The 19,645-nt window shown below is 45.8% G+C and overlaps 1 protein-coding gene across 1 annotated transcript in view; it reads right to left on the reverse strand.

Annotated features, from left to right (window-relative positions):
- The window catches only part of LOC107372631 (voltage-gated inwardly rectifying potassium channel KCNH2-like), a 160,113-nt gene that overhangs the window by 74,482 nt on the left and 65,986 nt on the right, over window positions 1-19,645 (reverse strand). The window lies entirely within an intron of this gene.

The raw sequence follows: 19,645 nt of genomic DNA on the forward strand, positions 1-19,645 counted from the left end.
TCTGCTGACACAGTGGCCAACTCTTTTCTTCTTTCACAGGGGTGTGACTCTGTCTTTGGCCTCTGTGCTCTCTTTTCTGTAATTTCTCTTTCAGGTGACCACGACGGCGCAGAAAACCCTGCGGTTTCCAGTAGCCCTGTGGTCAGTGGTGATGTTGAGGGAGCCTCAGTGGTTGCTGCGGACATCTCTCTCACGGGCCCGGGGGCGCCACCCGGCCCAAGAGCAGTAGGTGCATGCAGCGATGCTCTGCTCAGGGCCCCGCCTGACAAAGGGGGGGTGCTGAGTGGCACTGAGTTTTCCGTTGCGGACTGCGACCTGTTCGGGGGAACCCCTCCTCCGAGCGGGCGGGTCATTGCAGAAATCGACACTGACCTTCCACCACTTCAGCTGACGACATTGACCTCCGACCCGGAGATAGATTGTACACCTTCTAAGGGGGGGAGCTCTAGTCAGTCTGTAAATACTCTGGTTAAACCAGGTTTTTCTGTTCCTGTGTGGGATCCTCCATCATTCTTGGGGAAAAAAGTATTCTTGGCTTCAGTTTTCAGGCCAGACCATGTTCCTAAAGCTAGCGACATGTTTGTATCTGATTCTATACATGGCTAGGTTTGCTTTGACACCCGTGACACAACCATTCTTGCCTAACTCCTTTTCGGAACCTCCAAGTCCAAAACCTCCAGATCTTTGGACATCTGAACACCTGCTCTTTCAGCACGGTCCAGGTGACACTGTGCATCTTCTTGGTGACCGGGCTCTTACGAGCCTAAGGACTGTTGTTTGTTATGCTTCTCCTGTCTCACAGACACGGCATAAGTTTGAGAAACAAAAGGGGGGTGGGGAGCCTCCTCCTGTTTTACGAGCATCGTTTTCACATCTCCAGTTCACTCCAATTTCTGATCACAACAACGTCGCCTCCGTTAAGCTGATAAACAACTTTGAACAGGTAAAATCAGGTTCTGATCTAACAGCTAAACCATCCGCTTCGCTCCAGTTCCAAACGGGACCCACAGGTAAATTCAAACAAGTTTCTCTGTGGGTTCGTAACACCAGATACAAATGGATGGATGACCAAATCGATTATGACACTGCTCCCACAGATAAGTTCAAACTCGTTTCTCTGTGGGTTCGCAACACCAGATTCAAATCGCTTCCTGAACAAATCGATTCTGACCGAATTCTTTTCCACTACCTGGTGGAATGTTACAAATTCACTCGATTCTTTGTTGGATGAATTTTTAACAAATGTGATATCCTTTGAGGTTTTTTTTCAGGTTACCTGCCTTCAGCCAGGACACCTGTTACTAACTCACATTTTTAGGGATTACTAACCTACTGATTTACATTTTTAGAATTGATTTACACCTCTATTTTTAATAGTGCTTTGTGTAGAGTGATTTTATTTGATTACAGATTTTAACTTGTTAAAATTTCCCTTAAAGGGCTACAAGCCAATTTGCCCTTCATTTTCATGATTTTTTTTGTGTATGCCTTTACTCAGTGCAGCCTGCTGATTTTCACATATCAGTTAGGATTTCATTTCTTTTATTTGTGTTTTCTCTGCATCACGTTTTTACATGACATGTAGAACAGGGCGCAGAACATTTCATCTTTAGATAATTCACAAAATGCCTTCACATTTTCCCAGAGGTACCCATAGATAGGTTTTGATTAATTTCTTTGATTTGCATCAAACGCAATCTATCGTATGGGCTGTCTCACTTTGTCTCCTTCTCCGAGCTCATCTGGCCTTCGATGTCTGCTTCCATTCCATGGGGGTCTCCGCCATCAGAGGGTAGTCTTCACCTTCCTACACCTGGTTCCTGTCGCATGGGGCTTCGGTCGTGGTTCGAGAGGTATCGAGGTCTGCGCTGGACTTCACCTGGACTACGTCCGAGGATTACGTCACCTGCCGGCTCCGTGTTGACACACGAGCTGCCTTATCCTTTTGAATACCTTTACATTATTGCAATTGACATAGCTTTGCTTTCAAGATTTCCTAAGTGGATTACTTTACAAGGATTTGCACCAGTTTTGGCCTTAATCATCTGATCAGGATATGATCCTTTATTCATGAGACGTGGGGAGACGCTTCATCACTCCTGCCTTCATCTGGAACATGGCAATGTCTTCCTTCATGAGTACGTCACGTTATTGAGGTCACAACGTCAGGTGGTTTTTGCTTGACCACCATGTTGTCGCGAAAGGGGGGATTGTAACGTGAGGAAAAATGGGTTTTCTGTGCCAAAGGTTTCATTGGCCCGGCTGGGTCAAGAGCTGGGTCGCTCAGAACTTTCACCCACAGATTGAGACCTTTGCCGACATGAAGTCTGCAAGAGTCTGGAAGAAACCACAACATCCCACACCTGCAGTGCCAGAAGATGGTGTTCTCATGAAATGTAGTCATAACATAACAAAGTCTTAAACTTCCTTTTATTTATTTTAAATGTTAAACAATCATTATTATCCTTTTGCTCATTATAAATGTGTTTTAATCAAATGAATGATTATTATGCTTTGGGTAATCATAATGAACTATAATGAATCAATACTTAATAAAATAATGTTTGGAAGATGTTATAATGACCTTCACTCACACTCAAACACTCACACACACACACACACTCTCACAGTAAATTCAAAACACATTTGCTGACGCACACGTTTGCTTTGAGAAGAGAAAGGCTTTTGGTAAGTTTTCAGTTCATGATTCAGTTCGTGTTTGACAATGAAAGAGAGAGGACGTGTAACAAACGCTAACGGGGGAACGGAGCCCACCGGCTCCCCCCCCCCCCCCCCCCCCCCCCCCCCCCCAAACGTTATTCCTGTCAAGTCAGACAGGATAGCTGAATTGCAACCGCTAACGCAGACTCGTCCAGAGTCTTTGATTTCTGAGTAATTTAAACTTAAGAAAGCGCATCTGCAAACGCTCCAACAACGTGTACCGGGGGGCATCTCTGGACCGGATCGTCGCACACCTTCGTCTCCTCTGCCAGCCAAGGTGTGACCTGGATAAACATCCTCCTGAGGTCCGGATCTGAACGAGGGTCCTCGTACGGTGAGGCAGAACACAATAGATAGCGTTTGATGCATCTTTTCTAATAAGAACTAAGTTTAATTCAAACCATCGTTTTCACTCAGACACCTGTTTCTTCCTGAAGCAATCTCAGACACCTGCACACATGCATCCATAATCACATCACATCATTCTCAATCTTCACACATCCAACACAAGGTCTATTTGTGCAAGTTTAAAATATCAACTGTTAAAGATTGTCCAACAAAGTTGCCAATGTTGATTGCTATTTCCTATGCTTGTCATTTCAAAATCATTAGTTTAATATGAAGAATTAAAACTTTTAACTTTCAAACTTATCTCTTCATTGAACTGAAACACAGACCCACGGATATTATCGTCAGTTTATCGATGAAAACAACCTTTGAGTCTTCTTAACCCTATAAAATTTGGTTATTAATTTATTAAAAATTAATATTCCGAATTAATATGTAGGATGGTTCATCTTTCATAAAAGAGCATAAACCATTACACTACACTATGTTCAAAGTTATCTATTCGTAGTCTTTGTGCTAAAAATTGTGTCTTTTTGTGAATAATTCCATGAAGTTCTAATTTAGCTTTACGCAATTTGCTCATTAACTCTTCTTCTGTGGATGCCTCTAAAGACTTAATGATGTCTTCTAACTCCTGAATACGTTTGTTTTCCGTATTTTTCTTAGGTGATGAGAAAGAGATTATTTTACCTCTCATCACTGCCCTTCCTGCCTCCCAGAGAATAGATCTGATGTTCCAGGCAGGTCATTATGTTCTAAATATAAAGCCCACTCCTTTTTAAAAAAATCTATAAAACCTTCGTCTTTGAGCAGTGATGTATTAAACCTCCAGTTTTTGCTTGGTGGGATTGTCTTCTTATTTACCAGAGTTAATGAGACCGCAGCATGGTCGCTGACAACTATGGGGTGTATCTCAGTGTCTGAAATGTCAGCCAACAATGAGCTGCTGACTAGAAAATAATCCAAACGTGAATGAGAGTGATGGACATGTGAGAAAAAAGTATACTCTCTACGGTTAGGATGAAGAGATCGCCATGCATCACAAAGCCCATAATCACTCATATACTGTTTAACTATATTAGTGGATTGCCAATTGCGCTGAGTCCCAGCTGTACTGACCCTGTCTGTAAAGGAATTCATCCAAAAATTAAAATCATCTCCAAGTATAAGTGGACAATCCAAGTGTTTGGAAAGTACAGAGAAAACGTTATGAAAGAATGGAGGGTCATCAATATTTGGACAGTATATGCTGACAATACATAAGCTTTGGTTCTGTACAGATATTTTTAACATTATAAATCTACCCTCTGGATCAGAGACTGTGTCCAATACTGTGAAATTGATGTTTTTGTGTATTAAAATAGCTACACCTCTTTGCCTAGAGTTATAGCAGGCAGAGAACATGCTGAGAAACTCAGGTGTTTTAAGTTCATCTGCGGATGTGGCAGATCTATGAGTCTCTTGTAATAATATTACGTCTGCTTGCACTCTCTTTAGCTGATCAAAAATCTTAAATCTTTTCTCTATGGAGCCAGCTCCATGTACGTTCCATGAGACAAATCTTAGTGCACCCATAGATGTGTGTGTGAGTAGCTAAAATATGACGCCTTCATATGAATAAGATGGAATAAGTATCTAAATGTATAAAATAGTATGTTAATAAATAACAGAAAAGTAAATAATAATAATACTACTAATAATAAAGATCCAACAGTGTTTGTGGTTGTATTATTTGACGCATAAATTATGATATTGTGCTGTGAATTTAATATATCTGTGTGTGTGTGTGTGTGTGTGTGTGTGTGTGTGTGTGTGTGTGTGTGTGTGTGTGTGTGTGTGTCTCGAGTCTGACACAGTGTTGGAAAGTTGTGTGGGTTTGCCATACAGGTGTAAAGGTGCAGAAGCAGGTAAAGAGGAAGGGAAAGTACAGATACAGGTTAAAAAAGAAAGAACTAAAAAGAAAAGGTGGTAGGGGTGTGAAGTGGTGATGAACAGGTGATCTTATCATCTAGAATACGGATTTAGCAGCTGTTTAATCCTGACGTGATCAAACCCAGTGAATCCTGATAACAATAATAAATGTCTGACCTGATGTTGGGCTAATACAGCCAGGCAGTCACTCCTCGCTCCTTGTAAAGCTTATTGTCCACATAAAGCTTACCCACCGAGATGACAGCTCTCTTCCCATCCTGGATAAACTTTATGCGCAGCGGACAGAGGACACAGTGCCGATCCAGAATTTCCTTAGGGAACTGAACATTAGCGCCAAAGTCCTTCCCTTTGAGCTCTCTTCTGTGACTTTTAACAAGATCCTTCTGCTTAAAATGTTCAAATTTAGCCACGATGGGACGAGGTCTTCTGCTGTGCCCTCTTTTAGCTCGCCTCCTTTTTCACCTTCAAACTTCGTCTTAATGATTAAAATGTATTCTTCCACTGTGCCCAGCATGCTCTATAGGCTACATCCCTCCGGATGACCTCCATCATAGATGTTTTGCCTGCCTCGGTGCTAAACACACGGGTCTAGCTTTGACACCACACTCCAACTGTGCATTCTGTGCACTCTTCTTTCTGAAGAGAAGTCTCGTCGAGTTGATTTTTTCTCGGCAGACACCAAGTTCTCCGCTGCGACCGGGGACATCTCCCAAGAACCACCGCTGGAGATTCTCGCCCCTGGGTTCGGGTCGGACAACTCTGACCTGGCTGGGCCCTCCGACGACGACTTCTCCAGCATAGCCTCTTCTCTCGAGCCGTCGAGTCTGGTAAACAGCCTGCACTCGGACGAGCCGCGGGCCATGGTATCCAGCCCTCCTCGACGACCCCTCTTCCAGCCATACGAGCGCTTCTTCAGGAACTGCTGTCCCTGATAGCCGCTGCTGCTAAGAACAAATGATCAGAGGCTCCCGCGCCTGCCCTGCCGCAGTCGTACAAGTTCATGGGACGGTTTGGTGCCTCTCACACCTGGTGCCCTGACCCAGTGTTCCCACAATTCCCCACAGCCATGGACTACTGGACTGGCTCCCACGTGGACCTGTCTAAGCTGAAGGCTCCCGTGTCCACCTATGTTCCAATCACCAAGATGAAGGACTTCTCAGAGCACAGTTTTCCTTCTGTGCTGCCGCTGGAACCGGACCTCGCTTCATTGCTGGGACACAGAGCCAGGGCTGTGGGCAACCGCATTCTGCCTGCATCCAAGTCTGAACAGGCAATGACGAGGTTCACGGAATGCAGGTACACCTGCGCAGCTCAGTCAGCAGCAGCAGCGAACAACATAGCGCTCCTGGCTGCCAACATCACTAAAGCAGCTGAGGATTCTGAACTCCCGGACGGGACCAAGGACCTCATCTACAAATCCGCTGATGCGATCCTGAACCTGTCTGCCACTTCGCTAGTCTGCTCTTCTTGGATCTCAGTCTGGCAGGTAATGATTCAGCGAAACATGTGGCTGAACTCCCTGGCTTCTGTCCCTGAGAAGATCCAGAAGGACATACTGGAGGGCCCAATTAGCACGGATGAGCTCTTCGAACCTCAATTCCACTCCACCATCAATAGAGCTCAGAGGACAGTCGACCTCTCCTCTACAGTCTGGGGTCTGGTCAGAGGTGGAAAGAGTACTAAAATTTCCTACTTAAGTACGAATACCAGTACTTTGATAATTTTTTACTCAAGTAAAAGTAAATAAAATGTACTCAAAGTAAAAGTTACTTAGTGTAATGATAGATTTTAATTACATTTAATTAAGGACCATAAGACATTAAAAATTCATGCCGTAAATCCTCTAAGACAGGCCCGGGCCTGTATTTGACTCAAGCTCATCAAGCTCCAGGCCTTTATTGGAAGGAGGACCAGAATTAGAGGCAGGCCTCAATTTCTATTTGAGCAAAATGAACTAATGGTTCGCTGGAGTTTTTGACAATTAAAATTGCGCCCACATTTTCAAAGTTAAACACATTTCTTTTAACAACGGTAGTTTCTGCTTCAGCCCTCTCCCCCCTCCCCCTGCGCAGCGGCCACAAACTCACTGATGCGCCTGCAGCCTCTCGGAGTTCCTGCTGCTCTAAACATTAAAATAATTATTTCATTTTCTGTTCCTCACTTCTGATTACCTTCAATGGTGTCTGTTTGTTGCAACCACCAGGTACAAAAACTAACTTGTTTTTATTTGACTATTTTTCTGTCCTGTCTGTTTATTATCTTCCTGCATCTCCTCTCAATCCTAAAGAAAAACTGCTACCTGGGTTCATATATATTCACCTTATGAGTTCCCTTTGAACTGCAGTTCTAAAAGATCTACCATCCGCAAAAACAGCGGAGTGTGCGCTGCTTGCCGGCCACATCAGTTAGGTGCGTCACCGAGGACAAATTAGGTGATGCGCCCTGATCCACAGCAGTGAAACACATCAGGCACAAATAAAAGAATTAAAAAAAACATAAAAGGAAATGAGCTGACATGAACGATCGCATGTTAAATTAGTTTTTTAGGTGGCGACACCTGATTTGATAATGTTACTGTGGCCGTGCTCAGGACGCAGATGTCTGGAGCGCGTCAACAATCAGAGCTTTGCATGCGCAAGCTGGTTAAGGTTAGGATTGGGGTGAGGGGAATGTTAAACTGCAAGAGGGTAAACGTCACAATTTGGTTAAATGTCCGTTTTACGGCTGGTGTCAGTACCGACACTCTGGCACAGCACGTTGCCTCCTGACGCACAGGAGCTTGTCACCTGCAGACAGCAGGCTGCTGTCTTTTCCGTGGACTGCATCTTGCCGGTCATTATCACGTGACAGCGACTAGTCGATGACAGGCATAAAAAGTCACTATAGAGCGTTGAAGTCTACTAGTGACTAGTTCATACAACCCCTGCTACTGCTCCCCAGAGTGTTCTGCAGCATAATCAGCACATTCTCTTTGAATTTGATATCAAATTTTCACCTCTTCTTCATCTCCGCACGGTTAAAGTTACCCTCGCGGTCTATCACTGGCAAATCGAAAGTGAGACGGATGACACAACCGTCCCCCGTACTTGCTTGTTACCACATTCCACCCGGCCACAACAAAAAACCGGCCATTATTCACCTCCGCCGACTCCGACACCGGCCAAAATATGATACCTGGCAGTTAATTAAATACAGGCTAATATTAGAGGATTTACGGTATCTAGTATGAATTCCATCTCATGGACACTGGGTTATTTAAATCAGAGGATTGGATCTTTTAATTGTAGTGATTTTAAAACAACACTTTGTATTAACTGGGAGACAAGAGAAGAGAGACTTTCAAACATTTAAGGAAATGTATTACTAAATAATTTTAAACAATTTAACAAGACTAACTCTCTAATGATGGATGCTCTGTTTGAATGAAGTGTGAGGTGAATGGTGTGTGTGAATGATGTCAAATTCAGAACCTTCGCATCCGCAGAAACAAAGTCTGAGTGGGATATGATGTTTTGCTCCTAACTGATCAGAGTTTGAGACTCGTAGTCATAAACACATGAGACGCCATTTGTGTCACATCCACATACCCTCAGTGAGACCTCCGTACAGATCCGGATGCCAGGTCCTCGGACCTTCCTTTCAGTACCGGAGCCGATGAAGAAGCGTTGACAGTACGACAAACCAGTCTTTGAACTTAAAATGGCATTGGAACTGTTTTATTAATCTGGATGTTTTTGATTTTGGACAAATCAAAGCTGACAGATTTAATAAACACCACAGAGACTCTGCCACGCTTCAGACTAGGAAGGTTCTGATTGGATCAGTACAGCAATGGCATGTGATTATTTACCTTAGTGTATCAGTGTGTCTAGTGGACTAGAATAAGTCATATTACTTATTAAAAACATATTAATCATAATATTGTGATTTCACAGATCGGTCACATTGTATTATTGACTAACAGTTGTTTTGATTAGCTTTATTGAAAATAGAGTTTTTTGACTTAATAAAAGAAAGAAAAGAGTCTCTTCATCTTCTGTCTTCATTGCTGGAAAGTAAACGGTTTAGAAGCGAATGGATGACCTTGAGGCTGTTTCATGCACTCTGGCGCTGTGTCAAAGGGAACTGTGGAAAAGGCTAAATGACCTTGGAGGAATAGCTCCTTCATCATGTTACATACCCCCCTTTTCAAGGGCACGGTGGTCCGTCCAGAGACCACCTGGTCATTGAACAAACCAGAGTCATGAAGGACTCCGACAACAGAGCAGGGTGTAATCCCAGAGGAAGAGGCCAACAGTGATGAGGTACGAACCCCACGCCGAAGAACAGTCTCGCATACTCCTCGGGAAGCACACAAGTCAGTGGATTATCAGATATTCCCATGGAAGCAATAATTTGAAGCAGCAGCAACTTTATATCTCCACGGGTCTGGAATACTTCCAAACAGCTTATTGATCTTTGTAATAGCACTCACTTCGTAATCCAGCACAGGGAAGAGCAGCAGGCAGGTCGTCCCAGCGAGCGAAGTATCCCAGCAGTCATGCCAGAACAAACGGACATCCAGGTCCCACAAGCCGGAGCACCAACCAGGAGGAGTAGAGTCCGATGACGAGTCACGGGTCTACCCCCAGGAAGCAGGATCATTGACGAATTGTGTTAATCTCAACCGAGTTGACTGAAGAGAACCCGAAATTTAAAAGATTTCCAATTGTATTAGCAACTGAGAAAAGTTCATTCAGGAAACACTTTGGTCAAATGCTGGTACCGGAAAGTTCACTGTTTGAAACTGTGTACTTAAGTGCCTGCCATAGAATGTGACTGACATCAGCCACTGCATGCTGTGTCAGGGTACTAGTCCAGTGTTCCCCCGTTTCCGAAAGGTTGCCAAAGGCATTCTTTATCTTGTCAGTACACGCCATAGCGGGGTCAAATTTGACGAAAATCTTTTGTGTAAATAAGACGATAGTTAGTCATTAGTAGACCTGGGCAGTCTCGGAGTGTGATACCCGAAGAGGGTCCAGGTTCATACAGGCGCGTTAGAGGTAGCTGAGGATGGATATCAACTGCGGTTGATAGCAGACCGAAACACGCGACTAACAAAACATATTTTATCAGACCTGAAAATGGAAACCAGGACCGTTGCAGATTGTAGACTGGCGCGGCCTTGCGAGGGTTTGGTGCAGGTGGGCGCTCCGGAGAGCCCTCGGTCGACGCGCAGGTGCAGTCAGAGAGATCAGGGTCAACCAGTGGTGGTACAGGGCACCAGACACCCTCGCCTTTGGTAGGTGGGTCACCAACCTCTGGGCTAAAGGTCACCAGCTCCTGCTGCAGTGCAGTAGTGTCAGTGACATCATCAGCCTGTCCTTCAGCAGGGGGAGTCCCCACCGCAAGGTTCTGGGCTTCAGCCGGAGTATCAGCGCCACCATCAGTCCCCCCCTTTCTCAGGTGATGTCCCCACTGCAGGGTGCGGAGTCTCAGGTGGTGTGTCACTGCAACCGCCAACTCCCACTAGAGTAGGTGTTTTCCCCACCTCCGTGTGGAGAGGTGTTGCAGAGACTACGCAGACTCTCTGGATGTCACTGACCTTACTGGTACTGGACTGATCGACTACGTTGGCGGTTCCGTCGTTGTCACCGCCTGAACATGTCTGTGAAGGTTCTCAGTCATCCAGGTCATTGTAGTCTAATGAGCTTTGAAAGAAAAGCATCTGGACTTCTTTGAGTTGCTTGAAGACGCCTGAACATGTAATGAGGTGCTCAAGGGACGCCAAGGGCATTGGTTGAGTCACCCGAGTTTGGTGTCCAATCCCTGAGTGAAATGCCAGCTTTAAGGCGTTGGAGCAGGTCCCCTCCCAGTATGAAAGGAAACGCTTCAACGTTAGTCACAAACACTGGATGGCTCACGGACATGTCTCCCACTGTGAAGTTGATGGACACTACGTTCGACAAGGGTACTTGGTCTGCAGAGAACGGATGGATGTCCATAGCGCAGGGTGTGAGTCCTAAGATGTAACCCTGTGCAGCTGCAGCTATGTGGACCTGCTCCCAGAGAAAGCTGGACATGATGGTATAATCTGAACCAGTGTCCAGGACACCCTCACAGTCCAGCGCCCCCTCCAGGGTCACCGGAATGTGAGGTTCCGTAGGACCATGACGCATGATACTGCAGAGAATTCTTCGTGGAAGTCTGATCTGTGAGCTAGGTTGGCTATGTCTGGTTGCAGGTTCTGTGGGTGCTAGAGCACTAGCACTGACAGAAGCAACCACAGCAGGTCTCACCGAGACCTCAGGTGTCAATGAGTGCACCGTTGTGGCAGGTGACGCCTCTGCAGGACCTGCTTCCACAACCGAGCCACAGGCAGGTTGAGGAGGTTCTACTGCAGAGATGCACAAAACTGACTCACGTTCCGTCAAATCTTTCAACAGGTCAAGAAGTGCTGCTCCCAGAGTGCAAATTTCGTCTGGCGATCGACTCCCAGAATCAGTTCTCGGCCTTGGGGCAGAACTGTAGTCCTTGCGAGCGTTACGCAGTGAATTTTGGCCAGAAGGAGTGTCTCTCACTTGGGCGAGGCGACTCTCTCCTGTAGGAGCCTGGCGAACCTCCTTTTCCTTTGAAAGAAACATGATGTTTATCGCGGCCTTGTCGTGGTGACTTAGGGTCCGTTTGGATTTTGAGGCTTGTTATTTGGAAAGCCTTTTGACTTGGGGTTATTAGGTTTCTGGGCCTGTTGTTTGGGTCCAGCTTTTTGGTTTTTATTTTTATGAGTTCTGGATGCAGTACCCTTGAGTTGCAGCGAGGAGGGTTTTGCCTCCACTGCCAGAACTGATGGACTGTTCGAACTCTTACTGGATTTACCAAATCGTGTAAAGGCACAGCTCATCTTTCTTCTGAGCTCATCCATGGGTGTGGTTTTAAGGTCTACGGTACCCATGTATGGGCTATGATGGGCATGTAGATTCTCAAGGAATAGTCCCTTAAAACCTTTTTCTTCTTCAATCCCGTTCTTTAATTCCATACCAAAGTACACGTTGAAGAGGCGTTGATATAAGATTTGTGGGTCTTCAGTACGACTCTGTTTGACTGACAAAGCTAACTGTATGCCAGCCTCCTGTGAATTATAGGTGTACTCTTTCCGAATCACAGCTTCCAGCTTGTCGTAGAAGGAATGGAAGGTCGTGGAAGCGAGGGGTCTCAACCACCGCCCCTCGAGAAGACCCAGAACCTGGGAGGATCGCCGTGCTCAATGGATTCGCAACAGACAGGGTCCGGCCCCGGCTCACTCCTATCCACATCCTGCTGCTGCTCCTCCTCCTGTTCAATGGGCCTCATGGCCACCTGCTCCTCCACAAGGACGCAGGAGAGGCAGACCACTGGTGTCGACCTGGCAGGGCTTGTTCCAGGACCAGCTCTCAAATTTGGGGGGGCGTGTGTTGTGATGTTCATGCTTCTCTATGTTCCACATTAAAACTGTGTGCAATTCAAAATGGCATGGTTTTTGATCATGAGCTTTCCACGGGTGCTACCGCACCCTCAGTTCGGGCTTCACACCTGTTTCCCACACCTAATGCACCCATTTATAATGAACACTTAGCCAAGGCTCAAGATGGGTTAGCTTCCACTGCTAAATGTCTCACTACTGCTTCTCACAGCGCGTTAACAAGGTACACGCAGCCTTTATATAACTGTTACTCTCCTGCCTACATGGCTTCTTCCCGGGGTCATTGTGACATTAAATGGAAACACCCCGTTGCGGCGTGCAATGATGGCATGCACGATGAGGCTGCTCTTCATGCTCCTCCGCTGCCAAAAAGGTCCGCTCTGTTTCCTCATTTGCTGCCGGCACGCAAGCAGGGTTCCTTGAGGCGCATGCGCACTCTCAACCCGGAGCCGGCTTTTGACATGATCACTTCGCCCTTTCGCGGACAGCCCCCCATGGGTCACTCCCCCCGCTCGGGGGGACATAATGACATCGGTAGGGGCTCCGCATTGCACCATGGCGGTGCGTCAGAATCAGCTGCTGCACACGTGCCCCCTCCCGCTTTACACTCAGGAATGGACTTGTTCCTGCTGCATGAGCGGGTGGATACACGACACCGTGCATCATGGTCACAAGCTCCAGTTTCAGTTTGGCCCTCCCCCGTTCGTGGCAATCGTGGAGACCAAATTGATGTCACTAAATCAGTCATTAGCCCTCAGATCGGAGCTGTTGGAGCTCCTGGAGAAGGAGGCTATTTCCGAAGTTCCAGAGAGCTAGGAGAACTCAAGGTTCTACTCTTGCTACTTCCTGGTTCCGAAGAAAAGTGGAGGGGTCAGACCCATTCTCGACCTATCTCTTCTCAATCACTTTATAGCAGTGAAATGCTTTCGCGTGCTAACCATCAGACAGGTTCTGAGTTATTTGAGTCCAAGCGATTGGTTCACCTCCATCGACCTGAAGGATGCCTATTTTCACATCCATGTAGTCGAGAAACGCAGGAAATTCTTGCGGTTCTCCTTCGACGGGGTTAAGCACCAGTACAACAGACTTCCCTTCGGATATTCTCTCACCCCACACACTTTCACCAAAGTCCTGCAGGTGGCGCTTCAACCCTTACGCTTGACAAGCATTAGGATCCTCTTTTATTTAGACAATCTTCTGCTTCTGAGCCGCTCCGAGTCAGAAGCGGACTCACAGACGTGGATACTGGTAAGTCATCTGTGCAAGCTGGGTTTCTCCATAAACTGGGAGAAAAGCTCAGCTTCACCTGCCCAGATGATCACATTCCTGGGAGTAGAGCTGAACTTGGGGCTGATGAGAGCTCTTGCCACACGGTGTCAGCTTTGTCTGTCATGAGACTGTTAGGATTTATGTTTTCTTGTTGTTTATTCATTTTTCTTATTTTTTATTCTCCTTTTTTCCTCCTGTAATAAGTGTCATCACTGCTGAGACATTTGGCTTTCCCCACTGAGGAACAATAAAGGGATTTTCTATTCTATTCATCCATCTGCAGCCTTTCCACTTCCTGTTTACTGTAGGTTAAATCTTTGATCACGTGCCAACAACAAAATAAAAATATTATTTTATCTTAAATTAAAATGCAATATCTCACCTGTTAACTTTCATGTTTTGGAGCAGAAAAAGAGCATAAAACCAACATATTTAAAGCTCAGTTTGCTCCACTGGTTTACTGTGATGCTCACCTGTTCCAGCCAGATTCCTGCATCATGGGCTTGATCTGAGCTGAGGAGGAGACTCCTGTTGTTTTTTTCATCTTCATCATAATAATGACAACATTAGATGACGACAGGTGCTCACATAGGTTTGTGCTGCTGAACATGTCTGAGCAGCTTGACCAGGTTGTTATGTGTCGTGGAGGAAAAACAACAACAGCAACCACAGAGACGTGCTGGTTTGAGCATGTCGCTGCTCGCTGGAGTTATATCAGCTCTGTCTGTACGTTAGTTGGAAAACTTTCTCTTTAAGTCGTGAACACATTACTGACCGGCTAGAATCTCCGTTTCTGGGCTTCAACGTCAGAAAATAGCTGAGTGAACTCGGCGCTGAGTGAGAGGAGTGTATAGTTTGTCCGAGACAGCGGAGCTGCAGACACCGGCAGCAGTCGCTGGAAAAAACACTAAGGAGGGGGCGCTTCGGCTCCGCGCTGACGCCACAAAGCATCATGGGAGTTGAAGTCTTTGCGGTAAAATCAGCCAGTGGGTCAGTTTTAATATATTTTTGATAATTATCTCGCGGGCCACATAAAAATGCTCCGCGGGCCTTGTGTCTGACACATGTGCAGTAGGGCATACCTGAGGGTGGGAGTGTACTTGGAGGTAGCTGGGCAGACCTATCTTATGTCAGTTGGAGTTGTGGAAAGTTTGGCACACAAGGTCAATCTGGGACAGGACCTTCCAGTTTTGCAAGAACTGTTACAAATATGTAAACAGTAAACGTTGTCACTAGGTCACAAACACAAAGACAGCAATGGGGGAGGGGAACCGTGGGTTTAAAACTAGCTGGGCCTATCCAGGGCAGTGACCTCATTCTAACACCAAGAGCTTCAGGAGTTCAAGATACTGATCAAATAAATCTGGGTATGCTTTCTGAACTACCCTATTGTGGTGAATCTCCATCAGAGACGCCAGTTAAAGCTAAGAAAAGTAAGAGGCAGAAAAGACTAGAGAAAATGGCTGGTACAGTCAAGAACAGTGCTGAGCTGACAATGCCAGACATCATAGATGCTAATAAAAGCTATGATTTCTCCCAGCTGCAAAAACAAGATGAATCACTACAGGGATGTATCAGACATGCAACTGCAGTAAGTCCAGTTTACAAGAGAGGTGAGGGCTGTTTTCTCAGGGAGCAGATCTTGTATTATAAGGCCAGTGGAAAGGAGGGGGAAAGAGTGGTGATACCTCAGGAGCTCTGGGAGCAGGTATTGAGACTGGGGCACAGTATTCCCTGGGCAGGTCATGTGGGGACAACGAAAACCACGAACATAATTTCCAGCAGGATTTACTGGCCATGCATTATCAATATCAAAGAATACTGTCAGTCATGTTCGGTCTGTCAGTTGGCAGGAGACAGAAACACTCCCAAAGTTCCTTTGCAGTCTTTACCCATTATTGAGGTTCCCTTTAATCACATTGCTATGGATATTGTTGGGCCACTGCCTCGGACATAGGCAGGTAATCGAAATATTTTGGTTGTTTGTTACTATGCCAGCAGATATCTCGAAGCTTTCCCTTTAGGGATATCACTGCCAAACAAGTAACTTATGCCCTGCTGCAGCTTTGTTTCTAGAGTGGGGATTTCAGCTGATATTTTGACAGATCAGGGTACAAACTTTTTGTCAAAAACACTGCACCATGTATACCAGCTATTGGGTATTAGAAGTATTCGGACCACCCCGTGTCACCCACAGACAGATGGCTTAGTGGAGAGACATAATAGAACTCTTAAAAACATGATGAGGAAGTTTATATCTGCCAATGCTAAAGACTGGGATAACTGGCTTCCATACCTGATGTTTGTTTATGTTTATGTATTTAGCAGACGCTTTTGTCCAAAGTTACTTACAAGTGATAATCGGCATGTTGCCCTTGAGACTAACAACAACAATAACAACAAAAACAACTTGACATCAATGATGGAGCGGATGGAACAAGGAGCAGACAGTAGAGAGGGGGGATGGTGCAGTGAGGGTGCTAGCTTAGAAGATGCTCTCTGAAGAGCAGGGTCTTCAGGAGTTTCTTGAAAATTGAAAAGGAAGCCCCTGATCTGGTAGTGCTTGGTAGGTCATTCCACATTTGTGGAAGGGTGCATGAGAAGAGTCTGGATTGTCCCGAACGTGGTGTAGGCACTGCTAGCCGACGATACTGTGATGACCGGAGCGGCCGGGCCGAGACATAAGCCTTTTCAAGAGGATTCAGGTAGATGGGAGCCGTACCATCTCAGACTTGGTATGCTAGTGTTAGCAATTTGAATTTGATGCATGCTGCTAGCGTTTGCCAGTGGAGCTCAATGAACAGAGGGGTGACGTGTGCTCTTTTTGGCTGATTGAAGACCAGACGTGCCGCTGCGTTTTGGACCATTTGAAGAGGTCTCACAGTACAGGTTGGAAGACCATTTAGAAGGGCATTGCAGTAATCGAGGTGGGAGATGACAGTAGATTGCACCAGGACCTGGGTGGCATGTTGTGTTAGGTATGGCCTAATCTTTCGTATATTATACAGTGCAAAGCGGCATGAACAAGCAACAGAGGCAACATGATCTTTAAAGGTCAGGTGTTCATCAACCACAACACCCAGCTTTAGAACTGCCTTTGAAGGAGCCAGAGATAGGAAGTCATTTGGATTGAGATATTGTGCTGTATGGATGGTTTTGCTGGGAAGACAAGAGGTCCTAGTACAGAGCCCTGGGGGACTCCTGTGGTAAGATGGTGCACGGTAGAGGATTGTCCAAGCCAAGATACACTGAATGATTGTCCTGTGAGGTACGATTTAAACCAGGCTTGTGCTTTCTCTGTGATGCCCATGCTAGAGAGTGTGGACAAAAGGGAGCCATGGTTGACAGTGTCAAATGCAGCCGATAAGTCGAGCAGGATAAGCACTGAGGATTTGACAGTCGCTCTAGCTTCTTTAAAGGATTCCGTCACTGCTAACAGAGCAGTTTCAGTGTAGTGGCCCTTTTCTAACCCAGATTGGTTAGGGTCAAGCAGACAGTTTTGTGAGAGGTATTCTGTGATCTGGTTGAAAGCCACCCTTTCAATGGTTTTGGACAGAAAAGGGAGGAGAGAGATAGGTCAGAAGTTCTCCACATGATTAAGAGGAAGAGATGGTTTTTGTAGCAGCGGTTTATCCTGAGCATGCTTGAGAGAGGTGGGAAATGTACCGGATGTCATTGAAGCGTTGATCACGTGTGACTGCTGCGGCCACTGTAGGAGCAATAGCTTGGAGCAGCTTAGTCGGTATGGGGTCAAGTGGGCATGTAGTAGGGAGGCTGCACGTGAGAAGCTTGGACACACAGTTCTCAGTGAGAGGGGAAAAAGAGGAAAATGAAGCAGTAGGGCTTGAGATGGTTGGGCTAGAAGGAGTTTGTGGTAGAGAATATCCAGGAGTGGCCTGTTGAGTAAACTGTTTGCTTATAGCTGCCACTTTGTCAGTGAAGAATGAGGCAAAGGTGTCAGCTGATAGATTGTTGGTAGGAGGTGGAGACGGAGGGTTGAGCAGAGTTTTGAATGTCGAAAATAGTTTCTGAGAGTCAGTTGAGCTGAGAATTTTGTCAGTGTAGAAAGCTTTCTTTGCATCAGTGACGCTGGCAGAGAATTAGGACAGTAATTCATGAAGTTTCAATTTAAATGGCCTGTATTTGATATAGCGCCTTCTAGAGTCCTGGAACCCCTCAAGGCGCTTTACAACACAATCAGTCATTCACCCATTCACACACACATCCACACACTGGTGGGGATGAGCTACAATGTAGCCACAGCTGCCCTGGGGCGCACTGACAGAGGCGAGGCTGCCGAGCACTGGTGCCACCGGTCCCTCCGACCACCACCAGCAGGCAAAATGGGTCAAATGTCTTGCCCAAGGACACAACAACAGCGACAGACTGAGGCGGGGCTCGAACCTGCAACCTTCCGATTACGGGGCGAGCACTTAACTCCTGTGCCACCGTTGCCCCAAGTGGCATCGAGTGACAGGTGGTTTGCATAAGCCGTAATGAATTGATCACCAGGATCTTTTGTTTTGCGCCATTTCCGTTCCGCAGCTCTAAGATTGGTGCGTAGAGACCGGAGGGTATCATTTAGCCAAGGGTGTGACTGAGAGGATTTAGCAGGTCTAGTGGCTAAAGGGCACAAGTTGTTAAGACAAGAGCAGAGTGTGGAGCAGTGTGACTCAGTGGTATCATTCACTTTATAAGCAAAGAATGTGCTGGGAGATGGATGAGTGGAGGCAACAAGAGAGGAGAAGTGGTTGGATGCCAGATTGCGGAGGTTGCGGCGGAATGAGACCATTGGGGAGGAAGCAGTGGACCTCCCTTGTAGAGTTGTGCTGAAACGGATGAAGTAATGATCGGAAAGATGCAGCGGTATGACAGAGATTGTGTCTATGGCACAGTTTCTGGTGAAAATGAGATCAAGTGCTTTTCCAGCTTTGTGAGTTGGAGGACTTTGTACTAGTTTTAGATCAAATGATGACATTAGTGGCAGGAAGCCTGATGAGCTGGGATTGTCCAGGTGAATATTCATGTCTCCAAGGACCATTGTGGGACAGTCATGTCGTGACAGTCAGAAATGGAGAAGAGCAGGGTATCGAGTTCATTAAGAAAGTCTACGAGTTGACCTGGTTGGCGATATATGACAACCAAAAATAATGTTTTCGGTACAGTTACCTGAATGGCATGGTATTCAAAGGAGCTGTATTTAGTGATGGGTAGCAACTGACTGTATATCCATTTGTTGGAAATTAACATGCCCGTTCCACCACCTCGGCCAGATGCACAAGAAGTGTGGTTAACTGAGAGAGAGGATGGGCAAGCATTATCACATGGTTTGATCCAGGTCTGAGACAGAGCCAGTGCATCGAGTGACAGGTGGTTTGCATATGCCGTAATAAAGTCTGCTTTGTTTACAGCCAATTGGCAGTTCCAAAGTCCCATAGACAGGTGGGTGTCTTCGGGGGGAGGGTTGGGTTTGGCGAGCGGAGATTTTATGTTTATGTATTTCATAGGAATGAGCGAGTACACCACTATCTGTATATGTATCTGTTCAACCATCTAAATTCTCTGTATCTGTACTCGGAGTGGGCGTGGCCTAACCCGAAAGTGGGTGTAGTTTAACCGGAAGTGGGTGTGGTTTACATCAATACGTTATTTTAAGTCCGATCAGAAGTTGCCATGTGTATTGTTTATTTGAAAACTATTTACAGAGCACCCTCAGAGTTGAGATTAAATATTTTTGATCACAAAAGGAACTATTACAGAACAAGTTTTTCAATAAAATCAGAACATTAATATTTAAGTGCATGAATTAAGAAAGAGAGAGAGAAGAAAAGATCTTTTCTATAGCGCCTCTCAAGATAAAAATCACGGGGCGCTTCACAAAAACAAAACATGTAAAATAGAAAAAAGAATTTAGAAAAGGATTAAAATATATTTAAA

The sequence above is a fragment of the Nothobranchius furzeri genome, chromosome 13 (genome assembly GCF_043380555.1).
Source record: "Nothobranchius furzeri strain GRZ-AD chromosome 13, NfurGRZ-RIMD1, whole genome shotgun sequence".
In the NCBI taxonomy this organism is placed as follows: Eukaryota; Metazoa; Chordata; class Actinopteri; order Cyprinodontiformes; family Nothobranchiidae; genus Nothobranchius; species Nothobranchius furzeri.